Here is a 21,968-nt window from a genome sequence, read left to right as displayed (position 1 = left end):
GGTGGTTTTAGGTTTGATTCCCGGCTCAGTCATGAAACCCACTGGGTGAGGCAAGTCACACACTCTCAGCCTCAGGAGAAGACAATGGCAAACCACCTCTGAACAAACCTTGCCAAGAAAACCCAGGATAGGGTTGCCTTAAGGTTGCCATAAATCGGAAACGACTTGAAGGCACACAACAACAACAGGATGCTGGCCCAAGAGTCATAAGAAGGGAGAAAAAGTGCAAATTTGCCTGTCCACCATTAGCACCTAGATTGGCGATGCCCAAACTTTGGCCTTCCAAGTGTTTTGGACTTCTGCTCCCAGAACCCAAGACCATTGGCCAAGACAGCTGAGGCTTCTGGGAGATGAAGTCCAAAACACCTGGAGGACCAGAGTTTGGGAATCACTGACCCAGATAGCAAGACTGCACAGGAGCACACACACGTCACTGTCACGGTCTTCCCTATCATGGCGCAATGTATCTTATTCCTATTTCAGCAATTGCAATTCTTTCCAAAATGTGTACATCAATCAGCATATGCACACTGTATGCAAAGTGTATCATCCTCTCTTTTGGGGGTGATGCCCCCAATTTTGGGGGGAGGAGGATAAAGGGAACAGATAGACCGAAGCCACTACTGAAAGACTTGAGACAACAAGTAGCATCTCCCCGATCTGAACACACCTTTCTCCCAGTAAAATCGGCCTCCTTCCTAACTCCATCCAGCATTGTCCATCCATGTCAGTGACCGCAAATTTTCTCCACGCGAGAAAAGTTTCTAACAGTACGTTGGTCCCAACAGTGAGGTATGCGCAGATCCATGCATAACTCTTCCATAAAGTTGTAGAGAGAAGAAAAGAACAAAGGAGGAGGATTTGAGGAGACAGGAAAAAGAAATAATGACCCAGAGGCACAAATGAGTTCCTGAGCGAACTGTTCACAGTGCCAGGCTCTTTGGTGGCATCTCTGCGTGCCGAGTCCCTTTGCAATGGGTTGCGTCCCATCCCACACCATCTGGCTCAGCAGGTGTTCTGCAGTTCTTCCCCTCCTTGCCTGGTGTCTCTCGACAGCCCCTTCCCAGTCGGAGTAGGAGGTGTGATAATAATGTCTGGGACTTTCAAGTGCTTGTCAGTCATGGCAGGTACCTCGCTACCGCCTCCGCCACCGCCGCCTCTGCTGACGCATGTTTTGAAGCCTGAAGGACCAAAAGAGACAGAGTCAGAAATTAACTGCTGGTCACCTGGAGCTGGAAACTGGGTACAGTCAGCGATCCACATTTGCAACTCTGACTTTGGCAGATTTGATTATTCGTGGATTTTTAGTAATATGTTCCCTCTAAGAATCTCTAGGGCCTCATTCCCACTTACAGATAAATTGGTGTGCGATCCGAATTGATGGATCAATTTGACATCGGATTGTAGTTTACACTACACTTGCCCTGGTCACATTTTCTGGCACCAAAATAACCCACTTATGGTTCCCATTCACCAATGAACTGATTCAAGATGAATCGGTTCCCGCCGGCCGAAGGGGAAATTTGAATTGATTCTGATCCGCTTGTGCTTCATACTTGCGTGGAATCGATTTATTGAAAAAACAGTGTCAAAAAGAAGGGGGTTAAATGCGTCTGAAGCATGCCCCCCCTCTGGGAATCGCTTCAGCGATTCGGATTAAGTGGGAACCAGGGTCATTTAAACGGATTCAAACCAATTCACGGTCTGATTTAAAAAGTAGTGGGAATGAGGCCATAGGTCCTCCAGCGCAATTCTGCCAGAAGTTGACCAAAGAGTTGCAATGGAAGACCTACAGATTCCTAGAGGGTACACTTTTGTGTATTTGATTATTGATGGATTTGAGCAATTTGTTGTTGTTGTTGAGCAATTTGTTGTAGGTTTTGTCATGGAATCTCGAGGTCCTCTATTGCAATTCTGCCAGAAGTCGACCACCAAGTCACAATGGAGGACCTAGAAATTCCCAGAGAACACGCTTTTGCAGATTTGATTATGCATGGATTTGATCAATATGTTCTCTCTAGGAATCTCTAGGTCCTCCAGCACGATTCTGCCAGACGTTGACCATAGAGCCGCAATGGAGGACCTAGAGATTCCTAGAGAAAACACTTCTCTGGGTCCTCAAACACATTTCTATGATTAACTTCTTGTGGATATTGATATTCCTAGATAAGGTTAAAAACAAAGGTGGGTTTTTATCTGCAGTTTTTCCAATTGCACGGGGGGCTTGCAACCCTTAACCCCAGCAAATATGCAGTGCTTACTGTAGTGGCAGCAAACAAGATGGACAAGGAAAAATCTTCTTCCTTTTCCATTGCACTCTTTCTCCAAATTTCCTAAAGTTTGCAAAAACCCTACAAGCAAAAATGCCGCATTGGTGCGCTCTTGTGGCCATAAATGGTGTGTGCAGGAGAGCTCCAGTCTGGTGACATGCCCCATAACCAGCTGCATTTACATTGCAGTATTAATGCGTTTTTGGCACTGCTGTAAGTGGCATAGCTGCATCCTATGGAATCCTATGGGATTTATAGTTTCTTTGGTCTATAGCAGTCTACATTCTTCAAGTTAATAAACTCAGAAGACGAAAACTCTTACTTCTCCACCAAGTGCAAGCGGGGAGTATATTTGCTTGTCTAGACAGAGAAACGTATTATCAACATGTAAAAATGAGCTAGCCACTTTCACTTCACGGGCGAAATCGTGTTCTCCACGGAAACAAATTGTTCTTTTTATAACCTTTTCCAGTTCCAAGACCTCAAAATGTTTCATTGCAATAATGCTTTACTCAAGCACTCATTTAATGCGTTTTATTTATTCGCTGTCGGCGCGTGCCTCCAAGTCATTCTGGACTTATGGCAACCCTATGGGGCTTTTCTTGGCAATACTTCACAGGTAGAAAAATGCACATTAGGGGGAAATGTTATGCAACACTATATGCAGAATGCTTTCAAAATTTTCAAAAAAGAAATTGCAAACGGATGCTGAAAGGGATCAATATGATTTGTTTGTGATTGGAAAGTAAATGCAAATGTGATAGAAAGTGAAACAGATAGATTCATGCATTCATATTTTGCTTATGGGTGCTTTCAAGTCTCCCGCCAACTTGTGGCAACCTCATTAATTTTTAATAGGGTTTCCTTAAGCAAGGAAACCTTGGAGGTGGTTTTGCCAGCTCCTTCCTCTGAAATAGAGCCTAATACAGCATCCGAGGTTCGTTGGTGATTTCCCATCCAAGTACTAACACACACACACACACCTTTTTCCAGGCAAGCATTCTCTGAAGACGCCAGCCACAGATGCTGGCGAAATGTCAGGAAGAAACTCTTCTAGAACATGGACACATAGCCCGAAAAACCCACAAAAAACTACGGATGCTGGCCATGAAAGCCTTTGACTTCATATTCAGGAAAGGCCTGTCGGAAGAGGTCCGTCTTGGCAGCTTTTTTGAAGGTGCCAAGACTGGTGATGTGACAGATCTCTTCTGACAGGTTCTTCCATAATCTGGGAGCAGCTGCAGAGAAGGTCCTCTGGGTGATCGCAGCCAACCTGGTCTCCATCGGCTACAGTAATTTTTCCCCAGAGAACCTAAGTGTGCGGGGTGCATTATACGGAAGAAGGCGATCCTGCAAATAGGTTGGACCCAGGCCATCAAGGGCTTCAAAGGTCATAACCAACACCTTGTACTGCACCCAGAAACTAATGGGCAACCAGTGGAGATTTTATGGTCACTTTAAGATTTACCGGTGACCAATCTGGCTGCCATATTTTGAACCAGTTGAAGTTTCCGGACTAGGCACAAGGGTAGTCCCATGTAGACCGCATTGCAGAAATCGAGTCGTGAGGTTACCAGTGTATATAATCAACCTATCATTGGCCTTCTTGGCAAGATTCGTCCAGAGGGGGATTGGTTTTGCCTTCCTCTGAAGCTGAGAGCATGAGACCTGCCTATGGTCAGCCAATGGGTTTCATGACCAAACTGGGAATCGAACCCTGGTCTCCAGGGTCACAATCCAACACCAAACCGCTACACCACACTGGCAAGCCAGGAAACCAACCAGGAGGCTTTCCAAAGCACCTGTGTGTTGCATTTGCACATCCTTCAATGGCACTCCAAGAGGAGCATCTCTGTCTAGCCTGAGGCTTAACTCTCACCTCTCTGCTTGCGATTCAATGGCATTTAGTGGAATGAGCTCAGTAGGCCATTAGTTCAAAGGCGCTGGCCTCATCTGTTATTAATGATGATAGAACGGCGCTCTTTCTTTGGGAATCAATAAGTCAGAGTCCATTTCTCTCTATCTCTCTCTCAATGCCCAGCTGGTGTACAAACCTACATCTGGGGCGGCAGCCAGAATTGTGAGCCACCGAAAGAGAAGTGATTTTACAAATGCATTTCCAGGCAATGGACAGCAACTGGCAATTGGATTGTGTTATTATTCATAAAGGGCTTGGCCTTGGCTGTATCAAGCCCAGTCTTATTCACAAAGCTTGAAGCCCTGCCAGATCAGCGAGCAAAGAATAAATCCCACACACGCAACACTAGCAATGGATGGATTTATTTTTGCTTTCTCTAATGTTCATATATCTCCCCACCCCCAAAAGCAAAAGGCTTCGTTGGTTTGACTTTATGGGTATAATGAGCAAAGACTCCTAGTTGCATCCAAAAGTGACCGTTCACGATCATTTCTTGGGATTTTGCCGGGAACGTTTCCGGTTCTAAACCATTCCCTTTTCAGCCCTGTTTGTTTTCCAGACAACACAAAGGCAACAAGTAACTTACAAAGTAATGCAGAGTTGCCAACTTCTTTATTTCAGTTAGTCTCAAAGATGCTACAAGATCTCTACATATTATTATTATTATTGCATCTAAATGCATCTGAGGAAGTAGACCGAAGTCTACGAAAGCTCATGCTGCCAACTTCTTTCTTTCAGTTAGTCTCAAAGATGTTACAAGATCTCTACTTATTGTTGTTGTTGTCGTTGTTGTTGTTGTTGTTGCATCTAAGGAAGTAGACTGAAGTCTACTGAAGCGCATGCTGCCAAGTCCTTTATTACATGAGTCTCAAAGGTGCTGCAAGATCTCTCAGTGTACAATATATTAGAAGTGATGGTCAAGACTTCATGCCTTCTGCACCGTAACGTTGCCTTTGGTTACTTCTATAGTTAGAAAGATATCAAGGGATCCTGCTACAAACCCCAGAATTCCAAAATATAGAGCCATAGCAGTTAAAATTGTTATCAAACTGCATTCATTCTGCAGTTTAGGTTCAGAAGTTGTGGCACGTCACGCAACCAAGTAACTAGTAAGCAACACCTACTGAAATTCCCCTCTTCTACACAACCATTTAAGGGACAGGCACTATCTCATTTTCACTTTGGCAACCATATTCTGTTAAAATATAAGAGAGAGAGCCACATATTCTGAAGAGGCCATTCTGGAACTGATGGAGATGCTGCTAAAAGCTGCAGACTGGGAAATGAGGTCTTGCCTGCTCCGTATATCCAAGGCCACTTGTGTGTATGATGTGAGTAAAGCATTCAAACATATATTATTTACATGTAGTGCACTTCTCACTTCTCACCCTCCCATACTTTTCCTTGGAAAGAAATCAGAGCAGCTCCCATCTGCTTTCTTCCCAATGAACTCCTGCAAAGGCTGCTTTATGGGGTCTTTGGTCCTGCGCAGGTTCTTCACCAGGAGAACCGCATCCTGGATCTTTTAACCAAACTATTTCACCAAACGTATAGTAGTCTTTACATTCTTTTAAAACATGGGGAACTCAACTGGGAAGAAATGATATGTAAGGCGTGTTCGTAATTTGATGTTTGCAATATACACTCGCCTATAAGTCGACCTCATCTATAAACCGAGGGCAGGTTTTGGGGCCAAAATTATGGATTTTGATATGACCCATGGATTAGTCGAGGTAAAACTTAGGGGAATGTAACAAAGGATGTAAAGGATGGAACAACAATGCCAAAGAACTTACAAAATTTCAGCAGTTATACATTGGACCCTTGTTATCTGCTGGGGTTTGGTTCCCAGATCCCCCATGGATAACAAAATCCGTGGATGCTCAAGTCCCATTAAATATAATGACATAGCAAAATGGCGCCCCTTATAAAAAATGGAAAATCAAGGTTTGAGATTTGAAATGTATACTTTTTTGGAACAGAAGAGAATAGAAGGGGGTCAGTGCTTCCAGGGCAGATTTATATATATCTCCTTATCCACGGATTTTTCATCCACGGATTCAAGCCTCCATGGCTTGAAATTATTCAAAGAAAGCATACATTTCAAATAGCAAACCTTGATTTTGCCATTTTATATCAGGGACACCATCTTACTATGCCATTGTATTTAATGGGACCTAAGCACCCACGAATTTTGTTATCTGCAGGGGGTCCTGGAATCAAACCCCAGCAGATAACGGGCCCAATGTATTGTGTGTGTGTGTTTTAGATAAGATTCTGTTTTGCTATTTGTGTTTGTTTTTATTTTGGATTTATTAAATTCAATAAAATTATTAAAAACAAAACAACAAAGACACAGAAGTCCAGCCAGAGAGAGGCTTCAGCCCCACCGAAGCAGACAAGGCATCCTCCAGGTCACTCCCAGCTTTGAGCAACCGACCCAGGCTTATTAAATTGAATGTCATCCTTAAGAGCAAATAAATAATCCATGGCTCCGACGTGGCGAAGGTGGGGAGACTTTCCACCTCTCCTTCCTGAGAGATGGCTTTGAAGATACTGTCCCTTGGAAACCATTACCTGCGGGAGCTGACCTGGCCCCATACTGTTTGAGGAGACCCCCGGGAGGTAGTCAAGCCAAGCAACGGGCGTTCGACCCTGCATTAAAGCTGGCAGAACACGCTGGCACCTGGGCAAAGCGGCAGCAAAAGCTAATGGGCAATGCAATATTTAGCATGTGTCCTGATTACCCAGCGAGAAAGCAGAGCACATTTAAAAGCAGCAGCAGCAGCAGCAAAAGAAGAGGAAGGTTGCTTTGCAAATGGTGCTTTCTCCCAGCTTGAGATAGAAAGGAAGCCTTGAAGGTGTCTTGTGGCATCCCTCTGCCAATGCCTGGCTTCCTCCTCTCAACCCTGAATGATCCCAAGTTGACTCTGAAACACCAAACATGCCTCTCTCTTGGGATGCTTAAGGACTCCTTATTTATTGTGACATCGAAGGCTTTCGTGGCTGGAATCCATAGCTTTTTTATGGGGTTTTCGGGCTGTGTGGCCATGTTCTAGAAGAGTTTGTTCCTGACGTTTCACCGGCATCTGGAATCTGAAGATGCCAGCCACAGATGCCGGCGAAAAGTAAGGAACAGACTCTTCTAGAACATGACCACAGAGCCCCTAAAAAAACCCATTAAAATCCTTATTTTGCATGGACCAGACTAGCAAACATAGGATGGTGCTTGAGTTTTGAGATCCTTCAGGGAAAGGCTGTTATCACTGACTTGGTGAGGACATGGTGCCTTTTCCGTGGCTGCTCCCAAGATACAGATTTTCCTTCCAGGGCAGGCTTCCTTGGTTCCCTCTCTGCTTTTTAATTTCCCCTTTAGCAGACAAAAACCAGGTTTTTAAAGACAGGTGTTAACAGGCTAACATTCAGGAGCAGCTGTGTTGGCCATTAGAGCAAATAAAAAAATCCATGTGTTGCAAGCTTCCGAAGCTCCACTGGCTTCTCCGTCAGGCAAGGTGTTAACAGGCTATTTCAGAAGGGTTTCTATTTTATTACAGAGTGCTGTACTTTTATCTTCATTGTTGTTATTGTTGTTGTGTGCCTTCAAGTAGTTCTCAACTTATGGCGACCCTAACACTACTCTAACATAGGGTTTTCTTGTCAAGATTTGTTCAGAGGTTTGCCATTGCCTTTCCCGAGGCTGAGAGAGTATGAATTGCCCAAGTCACCCAGTGGGTTTCATGGCCAACGTATGGCAACCCTAAGGTGAACCTATCATGGGGTTTTTTTGCCAAGATTTGCTCAGAGGTGGTTTGCCTTTGCCTTCCCTGAGAGAGTCTAACCCAGTAAGTTTCTATGGCTAACTGGAGACTGGAACCCTGTTCTTCCAGAGTCCAACATTCAAACCACTGTACATGCTCAACCTCACTTTAATTCATTATGATGTTTAATAAGTATTTATCTTATTTACATTATTGTTATTTTCATATTTCCATGACCAAGTGGCGAATCGAACCTTGGCTTCCAGAGCTATCGCTGATGGATTTTTCTTGGCTTCCAGAGTCATAGTCCAATGCTCAAACCACTATGCCATGGTCTAACCTGCACTGCAGAATGAATGCAGTTTGACACCACTTTAACTGCTATGGAATCCTGGGATTTGCAGTTTGCTGTGGCACCAGAGCTCTCTGGCAGAGAAGGCTAAATAGCTCACAAAATGACAAATTCCATAACACTGAGCCATGGCAATTAAAGTGACAAACTGCATTATTTCTGCAGTGCAGATTGGACTTGTCTCCAAATGTTTTTTTTTAACATGTGCAAAAATCTGGGAAGACCTTATCAGGCTGTGTATCATTGTACAGTAGATTGTTTCTAGTCTGTTAGGGTTTCATAAGGGACCCACATTTCATCTTCTTCCATTTGCAACTTGCTTGTGCCTTCTTTGGTGCAATGGATCCAGGGGCCCTTGCCATTGTCCCCAAAGTCCTAGCACTCCAACCCTGCCAGCCCCTGGCTTCATTGCACCAAAGAAAGCACAAGCAAGTTGCAAAAGGAAGAAGATGAAACGTGGGTCCCTTATGAAATCCTGCCAACGAAGCAGGACTATTGCTCAATGAAAGCATTACTTGGAAACACCCTGGGAAGGCTCACTTACTGCAGCAGGGAGTATACATTAGCTTAAATCCTTCCTCTTTCTTCCTGCAATCTGTGAAGGATGCCGGCCAATGGCTTACTTCTGCTTTGCTCTTGGGATGGGCAAGTGAGTCCCAATGGTTCCTGCCAAGTTTGATTTTAACCAGATTGACGGCACGGTTGGGTCATGCATTGTCCGAACAACCCAGGTTACTGCAGTCATAAAATTCCTTGGACAGATTGCCTGGCTTGCAGCAAGCTTTCTAAGAGTAGATGCCAACTTTCAAGGAGTGTGCGCACATCTGTGCCTTCAAGTCATCCCATTAACCTCATAGGGTTTTCTTAGGCAAAGAATCTTCAGAAGTGTATTTGCCAGTCCCTTCCTCTAAAACACAGCCTACAGAGCCTGGGATTCCTTGGTGGTTCCCCATCCAAGTATTAGCCCTGCTTAGCTTCCACAATCAGATGGGAATCTGGTGCACTGAAGGAAATCTATACTGTGGTGATAATACCTGTATAATACCTGTGGACTTTATCACTCTAGTGAAATCCCGCTGAGAAATGGGATTTGAAGTAGATTTAAATGAGAAAAAACCCACAAATGTAGGAAGTTTATCAGACGACGTTCCTGCAAACGTGAAATAATGTGAAGTTAAAGCAAAGGCAAAAGGGAGAAAGGTTTGCAGGAATGTGGTATGATAAACTTTCTGCATTTGTGGTTTTTAAATGTAAATCTAGTTTAAATCCGGTTTCCGAATGGGGTTTTGCTAGTGTGATAAGGTCCTATATTATATTGTGTTCTGTGCCTTCAAGTGGACTGTCAACTTATAGTGACCCCCTTATTTTTTTTAAAGAAGAAAACCAATTTCCCATTAAAAATGAACATAACACACATAGCCAGACGTAATAATCACATAATACACACATTTATACAGACATCCATAAGTATATACAATAAGGGCCCCATTGATTTCATAGGGTTTTCTTAGGCCAGGTATACTCATGGGTGGTTTTGTCAGATTCTTCCTCTGAAATATTATTTTAATGATGTAAATGTATTTTATGATTGTTATGGGGAATTATTGTGCGTTGTTTGAGGGGATTATACATATTATTATTAATACTTATTATTATTATTATTGTTATTATTATTATTGCATCTAAATGCATCTGAGGAAGTAGACCAAAGTCTACAAAAGCTCATGCTGCCAACTTCTTTCTTTCAGTTGGTCTCAAAGATGCTACAAGATCTCTACTTATTATTATTATTATTATTATTATTATTATTATTATTGCGTCTAAATGCATCTGAGGAACTAGACGGCAAGTATAGACTTTCTATACTGATTTTACAGACTAACACAGCTATATCTTTGAATTCGACCAGAATGAGCCTCCTTAGCTCCCAATATCTGATGGGATCTAGTACTTTCGGGGATTTGGAGTGAAGGCTTAGTTAACAGCAGTGGCTGGGAACAGAAGATGATTCCAATTTTCTGGCAAGATCCATTGAAATGATCAGGACTACCTGATAAGCCTTACCAGCCTGCCCTGTAGTTGTGGGTTTATGCTAAAGACAGTATATTGATGTCTTACCTTTTAGGCAGGAGAGACTAAGGCCCATGGTTTCATCCTTTTAGCAAGTGGGACCAACTAGAGATGCAAGTGGCTCCTCTGTCTTATTAAACCTGGAAGGAGTAGAAAGAGAAATGCGTTATAGTTTTACAAATGTCATTGTGTTGAATAGCTCAGAGGTGGGCCGTATGTGCCCTAAAAAGCATTAAATTGTTTTTATGAACCATCAAATCCTCACCCCCAACTGCACTGTTGTAAACACCATTGTAGCGCATAGAAAATGTTGGCTCTTGAGAAGTCTTCGCTGCTGAAATTGGCAGCAAAGTGAGGGCAGGGGCTGATTAAATCAACCATTGCCTCCTTGTTTTAATGGCTTTGAGTGGTTGCTGCTGAATTTTGCCATCTAAGGAGTTTGTCACCCGGGAGGCAAAGTGCCCAAATCCCATGGATAAACGGGGTTTAAGTCCTGAGAATATCCCACAAGATCGGGATTGACATGTTGGGCCATTTTGACATTAACGTGGCATTAACCCATGCAGAATGCCGCAAAATTGCGCCGCTTTTTGCAGCTTTCTTCACAGGTTAATGTCGCGTCAGTGCCCAAGTTGTGTGACGTGGGATATTCCTGGGTTTAAACCCCATTTATCCATTGGGTTTGGGCACTTCCCTCCCACGTGATAAACTCCAAAGTTTGCTGCCCGCTGGTGGTTTGCAGCCAGTCCTGGAGGAAGGACGACAAAATTGGCTCCTGGACTCATGGAAGTTGCCCACTTTGGCACTCGCTGGACCTGCTCAGTTCAAAGAAAGATTTGTGTATTCCACAGGACTTTCCGTTTGTGTTCACTCCACATTTCTACCTTTCTTATGACCAATTATTTCTAGGGTTTATAAAACAGTTTGCACACAATTAATTCAGTGCGATCGAAGAGAGGAGGGGGGGGGGAATTTGGCCAGTAGGTTTAGGCAAAAGCAAACTTCTGCAACCACTTTTTTTCCTCATTAATATTCTGATGCAGCTTGGCCACATGATGGTTGCCGTATTCATTAAACTGCAGTGCAAAAGGAAAAGTTGCATCTGCATGGTTGCATCTGGATCCTTTTTCCACCCCACACTGAGATTTGATCCACATCCATAGGCACTCATGAATAATATGGCAGAAAAAACAGAGGCGTTGTAAAGAGCATATAATATAATATAATGATTTGAAATAAGCCCAACAATGATAGTTTGTTAATACACTAGTTCCACTCTGGAAACAAGTTCTGGAGGTGGAAATTGGCAAGAAGTTTTGGATGGGGAGAGTTTGAAAGCTTCTCCAGCAATTTGTTCGGACAGATTTCCCACCTTTTGCTATTCAGTTCCCCATTTCTTTGTGCTACTCTTGTCTCCCGAGCAAAAAACAAAGAGACCACACGCAGGATATAAAAATATTGTTGTTTATACACCTTGCTTTATGGGTTGCCAGTCTGCGGTTATTAAATATTCAGGACGGTATGAGATGAAGGCACAGTACTGCAGAGGAATTGAGGTCAAAGGATTTGCTCCAATGCGTACCATTCCTCAGAAGACTTTGGGCAAAGTCTGAAAACGTGGAAAATAAACACACTCACACCCCCAGACCCACAAAAACCAAACAGCTAAAAACATGCTGTTTTTATCATGTTGCAGTACAGCGTTTTTATTGCTGTTGTGTGCCTTGAAGTAGTTTCCAACTTATGGTGACTCTAGGGCAAGGCTATCATGGGGTTTTCCTTGACAAGTTTATTCAGAAGGGGTTTGCCTTTGCCATTCTCTGAGGCTGAGAGTGTGTGATTTGCTTAAGGTCCCGCAGTCGGTTTCTGTGGCTAATTGATATGTGACTTATAGGGAAAGATGATAATGCTTGGTGAAACAGTAGGCAAACAGGAAGACCATAATACAGATAGACTGATTTAAGCCAAGGAAGACATGATCCTGAGTTTGTAAGACCTGAACAGACCCATTCATAGGGTCACTCACCATAAGTTGAAGCCAATGTACTGCAAACAACACCACCAAACCATGCAACTGAAGCCTCTAACTGTCTATTAGCCTGACTCCTCAACTTCTACTTTGATGCTGTGCACCTTCAAGTCATTTCCAACTTATGGCAAACCTATCATGGGGTTCTCTTGGCAAGATTTGTCACAAGGAACCCCTGCTTTGCCTTCCTCCAATGCTGAGACTGTGTGACTTGCCCAAGGCTATCAAGTGGGTTTCCATGGCTGGGCGAGGATTCAAACCCTGGTCTCCAGAAGCTGAGTCCAACATCCAAGCCTTTACACCATGCTGTCTCTTCTGAACAAAGTCTGAAATCTTAGGGTACAACACTGGGGCTAATTTTGGCATTAAAGAGAGATTAAAGCACATTTAAAGCATCCCGCAAATAAAGCGAAAATGGTGAGTAATTGCATGAATGATTATCACACGCAATTGTGCAAATAAAGTGATATCGGAAATGCTTTGGCACTGTAATCCCGAAAGTAAAAAGATGTGCATCAATGGTTCTTTGTGACCACTTTAATGGTGAGTATTAGGCGATGTTGTGTGAAATCGTTTTGTGTCATTACACAATTTTTCCGGGATATTCATGGGATAAACTCCCAACCTCCTTCATGTGATAAACTCCTTATTGACATATGGAGGTGTAGTATTACATTATACCTGTTGATGTCTGTTTTGGGTGGTTGCAGATGGAGGAAGGAAGCATCTCCATCCACAGTGGTCCCCTGCCCATCTCTCTGCTGACATTTCATGCCTGGGAGAGAGCGGAGGGTTGCCAGGTATGGTTAGATTGTGTTTCGGCAACTAGATGCACAATGCAGAAGGCAACTGGGGAGGTCCTCCAGATGTCTAGGAACATGATGTTATTGGATGCTATCTGGACACAGATGGACACCATCTGGCTACCCCTTATTCTTCCTTGGCCACTAAATCATTATTGGGTGACAGAGAAGTAGGTTGTGTGCAAAAGGAGAAGGAAAAAACTGTGTTTGACAAAGTCATTGACTTCTGCTCAGAGCTTGGAAAGCTACTTTATAAAAGCAATGTATTTGGCCCTCTGTATCCACGGATTCCTTATCCATGGACTCAATCATCCATGGCTTGAAAATAGTTTTAAAAATATAAAATTCAAAAAGCAAACCTCGATTTTGCCAATATATATATAAAGGGCCCCCATTTTACTCTGCCATTGAATTTAATGGAAATTGAGGATCCATAGATTTTGGTATCCACAGAGGGTCCTGGAACCAAAACCCAGCGGATACCAAGGGACCACGGTATGTCACTTAGTGTTTAAATGCATTGTTTGTATTGTTAGTGCAATGCTCAAAAGCAACAAGTTGCATTTCTCATTACCTTTCCCATCACTTTCTGTGACTTCGGAAAGACTTGGGACTGAAAGGAGAATAGCATGGCACCTTCCTGACAAAACTGTCTCTAAAAATGCCTGGATGGTAACTAGAAAAATATTACAGTATTCATTGTACCAACAGAGTAACATCATTCTCATTCATTTCACTACAGTTTGAAATGTAACTTAGTTATGCCCTGGCTATCAAGTGGGGGACTCAATGCAATAATGCCTTATTTGTGAAGTGTTCCTTCCAAGCTGTGATTGTGAATGAAAACAGTGCAGTGCAATGAAGCCATTGCCTGATGAATAAATGCCTCTTCATTGCCAGTTCATCTCCATCTGAATACAAGGCAGGGCTTTGGGCCAGACCAATCTCTGCAGGATTAAATCTCCAGTGGAAAACATATATCTGCCTGTTATCTTGACAGCATGGTACAGGAAGGAGAACTTGTCAATACTGGATGATTTAACTCTATGACCAGCAAGCTCAGGCCTGCATTTAATCATTAACTTTGGCTTTGCTGCGATAAGGCCAGGATTGTGCATCACCGCAACCAGCTATAAAAAGCTGATTTTTGTTTGATTTGTACCTTGACGTTCTGTCCTCACAAGCGGGTGGAAAGTGACATGATATGCATTGCTCTTTTGAGTTCCCAGGCAGAGCTAGGGAGGAACTTCTGCAGTTGTTGGCTTACCATTTACATCCAGAAATAATGAAATGGTTCCCACACAAAGGATGGATCCCAGGATCCAAAGGGATCTTGTAGCATCTTGGAGACTGAGGGCCCAAACAGACAGGCAAAAATAAATCTGCTTCGGGTCACTTTGGAGGTATGCTGTTTAAATGACACACCGCATCTTAAGCAGCCAGAAGATGTGCCAAAGCTGTGTTCTAGTCCTTAGGACTGGAGCATGGCTTTGGTGCGGCTTCCAGCCTCTTAGGACACATGCAGCATTTAAACAGCATACCTGCAAAGTGACCTGAAGCAGCTTTACTTTGGCCTGTCTGTTTGGGCCTTAAGATTAGTCCCAAAAGTGCTACAAAATCCCTTTCCATACTGATATTGCAGACTAAGATGGCTATGTCTCTGAATTCCAGGATGTTTTGGTGGTTTGGGCAGTTCAGCAGATGGATATTTATCATGTTAGCCTTAAGGTTATGAAATTGTTACCTGGTTGTGTGACAAGCAAGGCCTGCCGAGTTGTTGAAGATAAGCATTCAGGCATGCTCCTATAACTTGGCTTACAAAAGCGAGGCATCTTCCGTATGACCTTCTAAGGTCCTGGCAGATGACACCAGTGTTGTGAACATAGCTGGATGCTTCTCCTCCACACATCCACTCTCACTGGCCAGCAAATGGTTGTCCTGTGGGTAGGATGCTGCAGGTAAAAAAAACTGGGTTTGGGGAAGGGGTTAATTGTGCCAAGTCAGTAGAGAATTTGGACTTCTGCAACAACCAGAATGACCTGAGTAGATGTAAGTTGGAAAGCCAACAGGCTGCAGTGGTTTGAACATTGGACTACAACTCTGGAGACCAGGGTTTAGTTCCCTGCTTGGCCATGGAAACCTACTGGGTTACCTGGGGCAAGTCACACACTCTCAGCTCCAAAAAAACTGTGATAGGTTCGGCTTAGGGTCACCATAAGTTGGAAGTGATCTGAAGGGGCACAACAACCGTGTATGTATGCCTCAACTAGACCCATTAAAACAATTGCTGAATGGTGAGTCAACATAGTTTTTGTGGGTTTTTCGGGCTATTGGTGGGTTTTGTGTTTTTTTCGGGTGAGTCAACACATAGGTAACAGCCATTCAGTTAATGTGTCTACGCTAGTTGGGGTTAACCAACAGGATTCCAACCTGTATCTTTTAATTGACCGAATGAAGTGGTTATGAAAATATGAAAAGCTATGTGACTTGCACAGTTCAGTGAAGAGTTCTGTGAACTTCAAACGTTTGCATACTTCTGCATGAAACTACACCGTTCCTAGTAAAGATGATGTCTTATACTGTATAGGGCTCTTAGTTTTCTGGCAGAAGTTTTGTTCTTCTCAACCAGCAGAAATTCAATCATTAAAAGTGTCCCAATCTGGTCTGCTCAAAGATAATTCTGAAGCAGAATTGAAAATTGTGCCTTCCTACCTAATCCATCCATCCAGATTATGATCCATAGCACACAAAGCCAGTCAAGAGGAAACAACAGGCTGGCTGCTTCTTTCCTGATGCTTCAAATATACCACCTGAGGCAGCTGCCTCATTCTGTTCTGTAGTGGGGCCAGCTCTGTCTTAGGACAATCACCCCTCTCTTCTAGCGATCAATATAAAGATATACGAACGGCCAATGATGGGCCCAGTTCCTCCTGTTTTTAGAGCCAACTGAGAAGGCAACTCTGGAACGATGGTTTCCAAGGGCATTAAGACGTTGGACCTTGGAAGAGAGACCATTCCGGTGGTGACACCAGAGCCTTAGAAAAACTGGTAAGCTTTTCGCCTTCCCTGGTCCAGCTGCTGTGTACGAAAGCAAACAATCCCTTGCCTTGCCAAAGCTAAGACCTGAAATCAATGAGGCCACATAAAATGGCTGTGAATATCAATATCCTCTTTTTTTACCACTTAATTTTCTCGGAGGAATGGCCCTGCGTACGTTCTTGTCTTGTAACGGAAGCTGCACAATGGATAGGTGGGGCAAAAAGACTCCGGGGGAGATTTGCCTGTGGAGATATCCTTAAAAATACCCGACTTTTCCCATAAGCTTCTCTGCAACCTGATGAGAAGTGGGAAACACATCCTTCTATTAGCCTACATGAGGCAGCAACCTCAGGCAGCAGATCCTAGTGGTCAGCAATGGCACCACCTGGATGGCCCTTGTGGTCTCTTCCAACTCTATGATTCTATGTATTCCTATGTTAGGACTTATCCTATAATGGGACATATTTTAACTGTATGTTGTTTTATCTAATGCTGTGAGCCACCTATAAAAGTGGCATATAAAATTATTATTATTATTATTATTGGTTTTTCCTGAGCCCCCCACCATTCTCCTCTTTTGAAGGACAGAGCAGTAAGAGACACATGGTTTAGCTTGTACTCCCTAACTTAGCCTAGGCCTCCTATGGGTTTCCATTCCACAGAATCTTCAACATTTTCCTCTTTGGATTCAGCAGGAAAACGTCTTGATAACATCAGTGGATTAGGTCCGTTCTTTGCTCTTGTCCAACCCTGTTGGGGCATGATGCTAGTGCAAAAATTGTAAGTCTAAGTGTGGTCCCTACATTAGCAAATTGTGCCACAAGAAGACACACAGTCGAGTCACTGGTTCTTGGAGACAGAGTGAACGGATGGTTGCACAGTTGGTTCTGAAGGCTGTGGTGTCTGTAGTAGGATTGCCAAAGTGGAAACTGGAAAGGGCTCCTGTCCCTTTAAAGGTTGTATAGAAGAGGGAAATTCAGATGGTGCTGCTTGTCACACAACCAGGTAACAAGTATCACCTGCTGAAATCCCCTCTTCTGCACCATCAGTAAAGGGACAGGAGCTCTCTCCAGTTTTCAGTTTGGCAACTCTAGTCTATAGAGTGGTTGGCTGCTCAGCTGCAGAGTCCAGTGTAACTACAGCAGGCATATATTTATTCTGTGCTTAAAAGTGTATAGGATTTTAGCTTTTGGCTCAATCCAATGGCACTTAAAGTTTGAATGAAGACTGTTTCCTCCCTGCACCACCATCCTGATGCTCACAGTTATTCCAATATCCAACTATTCCAATATCCGACTTGCAACCCTGAGTTTATCTCCATCCCAAAGGAAGCACATTTCCCACAAACCTGTCCAACTTTGCATCCGTACCAATGACAAGTTGGGTGTGGTGTTGTGTGGCAACCTGGGAGTCCTGGGTTCGAATGAAACCTCCATCAAGGAAGTCAGTCTCAGCCTTGGTCTCCACTTCTGCTGTATGAGAATAATAGCATCTACCTACCCTCCAGGATTGGGGGGGGGGAGAGATTGAGGGTATGATAACAATATTGGTGAAGTGCTTCCAGCTCTGGGAAGCACTGGAGATGACAACAACAACAGATCTCATTGGGAAAAGTTACTGCAGCCAGGCAGAATGGGTTCGGAGCAATGGAGGCCAAGTTCTTGGAGTAAGATGGAGAAATAAATAGGTTCAACTTCTTCCTCAGCCAGTTCTACAAGCTGTCTGTTTTTTGGAGGGGTTGGTGGGTTGATCAGTGGTACCCTTTGTAACCCCCAGAATGAAAGCAAAGCTAAAGAGAGGAGAGAAGCAGAGAAGCAGGCAGGCACCTGAGGGCTTCCCCTGGCCCTTCCTTCCCTGCCCAAGACCCACATTTCTGCATTCATTTATTAATATATTTCCCTCTTGTCCGGCATCATGAGAGCTCAGGGCAGAAGATGTGTAGAAGCACAGAGGGAGAGATGTAAAACAATTTCAGCAGACAAAAAATCCCAACAGCAACACCCTTCTCTGAATTAAATAGGTTAAGTTAAAACAGTGTTTGGAAAACAACTGTGAAGACAGTAAAAAAGGATGTCTAAAGCCATGACTCCCCCAAAAAAGAAGGAAGGAGGGAGGGAGGGAGGGAGGGAGGAGGAGGAAAGAAAAAGGAAAGATGAGTGTATGAAAGGAAGGGAGAGAGAAAAAGGAAGGAAGGAATTAAGGGAAAGAAAGAAAGAAAGAAAGAAGTGAGGCAGGAAGGGGAAAGAAAAAGGAAGGAAGATAAAAAGGGATAAAAAGGAGGAGGGGGAAGAAAGGGAGGGAAGGAAGGAGAGAAAGAAAGAAGGAGGAAAGAAAAAGGAAGGAAGGGAGAAAAAGAAGGAAGGAAAGGAAGGAAGGGAAAAAAGAAAAAGAGGAAGGAAGAAAAAAGAAAGGAAAAGGAAGGAAGCAAGGAGAAAAAGAAAGAAAAAAAGAAAGGAAAAAGAGGAAGGAAGGAAAAGGAAAGAAGAAAGGGAGAGAGAGAGAGAGAGAGAGAGAGAGAGAAGGAAAGAAAGAAAAGAGGAAGACAGGCAGGTATGCTAGGGGCTCCTTTGCTTTGGTTCTTGGCTTTGGAGCTTGCAGGAAAGCCGGGACAGAGAGGAGGGGGAATAGAAACTTCACCCTCCAAGATTGGGAGCTGCTTTTGGGGGGCCAGACTCACCCTTTCCCGGTGCACTGCAAGCTGCTGCTGGTCCTTCAGGGGTCCCACTCCAGGAGCATCCTAGCTCCGCATCCGCTTCTGCTCCCAACTGCAGCCCTAGGCATCCCTCCCTGCCTGCCCCAGCCCCAGCCCCGGGAGAAAGGAGGCAGGCAGAGGCCAGCTGGCAAGCGGCAGGGCCAGGGAGGCTGGCATCTTCTTGATGCCAGGGCAGGGGACCAGCCCCAGGGAGTGGGGAGGGGAAAGGCAGCTCCCCCCTCCTCTTCTCCATCCCTCCTTCTTTGCTCCAGCCTCCTCTCAGCAGCCGCAATGCCTGCCCAACGAGGCTGGCTTTGGCTGGCATGGTACCTGCCAAGGGCTGCCTTGCAGGTGGAGGGGGGCCAGCTGAGAAGGGCTGGCTGCTGCAGCTCTGGTTTTACTACACAGAGAGCAAGGGGGAATCTTGGAGCTGGAAGGGACCCTGAGAGTATAGGTAGTCAACCCCTCTTGCCATGCAGGAAGGCATCATTTGCAAGTGAAAGAAAGTGTTTTTAAGTCCAGGGAATGTAAAGTCCCTTAGCAAAATAAAAAGGGACTTCCCCTGAGGGCCAGGAGGCCTCAGTCCTTTGGGAGGCCACAAACCCCTTGGTTTGGCAGAGAACAGTGAGCCTCTAAAACAAAGAAAACCCAACCCTCCCTGCTTTTGCATTAGGAAAATTGTAGATGCTGTTAGGTAAAACATGCCAGTTGCAGTCCTTGTGTTGCCTGTCAACTTATGGTGACCCCATGAATTTCATAGGGTTTCCATAAGCAATGAATACTCAAGAAGTGATTTTGCCAGTTCCTTCCTCTGAAATATAGCCTGCAGCACCTGAGATTCCCTGGTGGTTTCCCCTCCAAGTACTAACCAGGGCTGATCCTGCTTAGTTTCCAAGGCTAGAAGGGATCTGGGGCTTTTAGAGTTTCTGGGCTGTGTGTGTGTGTGTTTGGATAGATGGATGGATAGATAGATAGAAACACACACTATGCCACTATGAGTGTTGGACTGACTCCAAGGCCAAGGTTTGAATCCTGGCTTGGCCATGGAAACCCATTGGGTGACCCTGGACAAGACTCACTCTCTCAGCCTCAGAGGATAGTGGCAAACCCACTCTGAAGAAACGTGCCAAGAAAACCCGTGATAGGTTAGCCTTAGGGTCACCATAAGTTGGAAACAACTTGATGGCACACAACCAGCATCACAGACACACAGACATGCGGGTGCCACCAGAATGAAAGCCAAGAAATTTCAAGCACAAACTTGCATGTGCTCCAGTCCACCTCCATCAGATGCAATTCATGCGAGGAATGTCTTTTCCCCAGGTCATCTCAAAGATGCTACAGAAGTCCTTTGTAACTTTTGGGACAATAAAGGCTTTCAGGAGTGTTAGGAAAGGAGTCTATATGGTGCCAGAGTACATACAATTATAAATAGCACACAAAGGCCTTCTGGTTTAATCCCCTGCTGGTTCAGACATCCACAAACAACTGGCTGCAAGAGCAGATCAAGCCTGAACTCACCCTAGAAATGAAGATGACTGAACTGAGACTGCCTTACTTTGGACGTAGCAATGTGCAAGCTAGAACAATTCGACCCTAATAATGAGGAATATGTATTGACTCAATAGTCCTCAAAAACAAGATTGCTAGGTATGATCTAATCTTTTGATTTTTAAATCAAGAAACAATTGCAGAAGAAACTTTCGATGGTTGCTGCATGCCTGAAATCTCACCTGTTGATCATCTCCAGCTCTTGGAAAGGTAAGGGCCCCGGCTAGAATAAGCAGGGACAGTCCCCAAAGCTGATGCTCGAAATATCTTCTTCCAAGTCTCAAAGGTGCGACTGGATTCCTTCATGTCTTTTTTGTGCTAGAACAGAACATGGTTCTCTCTTTGGATACCATAAAATTGTAAGGGCAGCTCCTGCAACAAGACATGCATACAAATACACATACAAGCACGCTTCTGATTGCCGCATAACGACTAGACAAACATACTGACGTCTGGAACAAGGTCTCTCATTCCCCTTCCTAATCAACAGGTCCAACTATTTCCAAGGAAACTACAACTCCTTTCTACCTGGGGGAAGGCTGCGGCGGTGGAGTGTGATTCACTGCGGTTGCACAGGCCTTGCTTGGGCATCTATATTCTGTTGTTAATCAGTTGATGACCACAGCTTTTTACAGTTGCAGCAGGAGACAGCGGATCAATGATGCATTATGATGCTCCTAATGAGTTTCCAGGAACGCTGCAGCTAAGGCTTGGGATTTGGGTTCGCCTTGTGTAGATCTGAGGCCAGAATGGCTATGTTCATTCAGGTACGCGCCCAGCACTGTTCTGAATGAAATGTACATATGAGCAGAAAGCAAAACAGCTCTGGTAGCAGAGACTATCCTTGCTTTGTAGGAGAGCAAGCGTGATGCATGCAAAAGGCCCCAAATTTAATCCCTAACATCTTTAGACATGGTCAGGACCACCCTGTTTGAAATCTGCTACTGCTGTGTGGCAACTGAGATGGATTTAGGGGTGAACTTTCTCCCCCTGGGACCCTCTAAGGCAGTGTTTCCCAAACTTTGGTTCTCCAGAAGTTTTGGATGTCCAACCCCCAGAATTCCTGACTGCTGGCCAAACTGGCTAGGGCTTTTGGGAGTTAAAAGTCCAAAACACCCCGAAGACCACAGTTTGGGAATCACTGCTCTAAGGAGCTGCACAGATTGCTGACAAATGACTTCCAACCCTCAACAAAACTAAAAGTGGTTAGATGTCACTCCCTGGTTTGGAAAAATATAAATAAAAGTATGTTTTCTTGATGTTAAACAATGCCAGAGATCCTGACAATCTCCAGCAAAGGCAGTTTGCCCTTCCCTGGGAGGGATCAAGAGTAACGTTGCCAGATTAAAAACTAGAAAGGGCTCCTGTGCCTTTAACTGTTGTGCAGAATGGGCATTTCAGGTGTTGCTTGTCATGCAATCAGGTAACAAGCAACACCTGCTGAAATTCCCTCTTCTGCACAACTATTAAAGGTTCAGAAGTCCAG

At 44.2% G+C, this 21,968-nt stretch overlaps 1 long non-coding RNA gene across 1 annotated transcript; it reads right to left on the bottom strand.

The window, feature by feature from the left end:
* Positions 1 to 130: 130 nt before the first annotated feature.
* Positions 131 to 21,542, bottom strand: LOC121914606. Its single transcript, XR_006100547.1, has 3 exons — positions 20,665 to 21,542; positions 10,417 to 10,508; positions 131 to 1,181 (listed from the first exon to the last, which is right to left on the bottom strand). It is a non-coding gene; the product is annotated as an uncharacterized LOC121914606 (long non-coding RNA).
* Between the last annotated feature and the right edge of the window lie 426 nt (positions 21,543 to 21,968).

This window comes from Sceloporus undulatus, chromosome 8, assembly GCF_019175285.1.
Source record: "Sceloporus undulatus isolate JIND9_A2432 ecotype Alabama chromosome 8, SceUnd_v1.1, whole genome shotgun sequence".
NCBI lineage: Eukaryota > Metazoa > Chordata > Lepidosauria > Squamata > Phrynosomatidae > Sceloporus > Sceloporus undulatus.
This window is presented reverse-complemented; position numbering and strand designations above follow the sequence as displayed.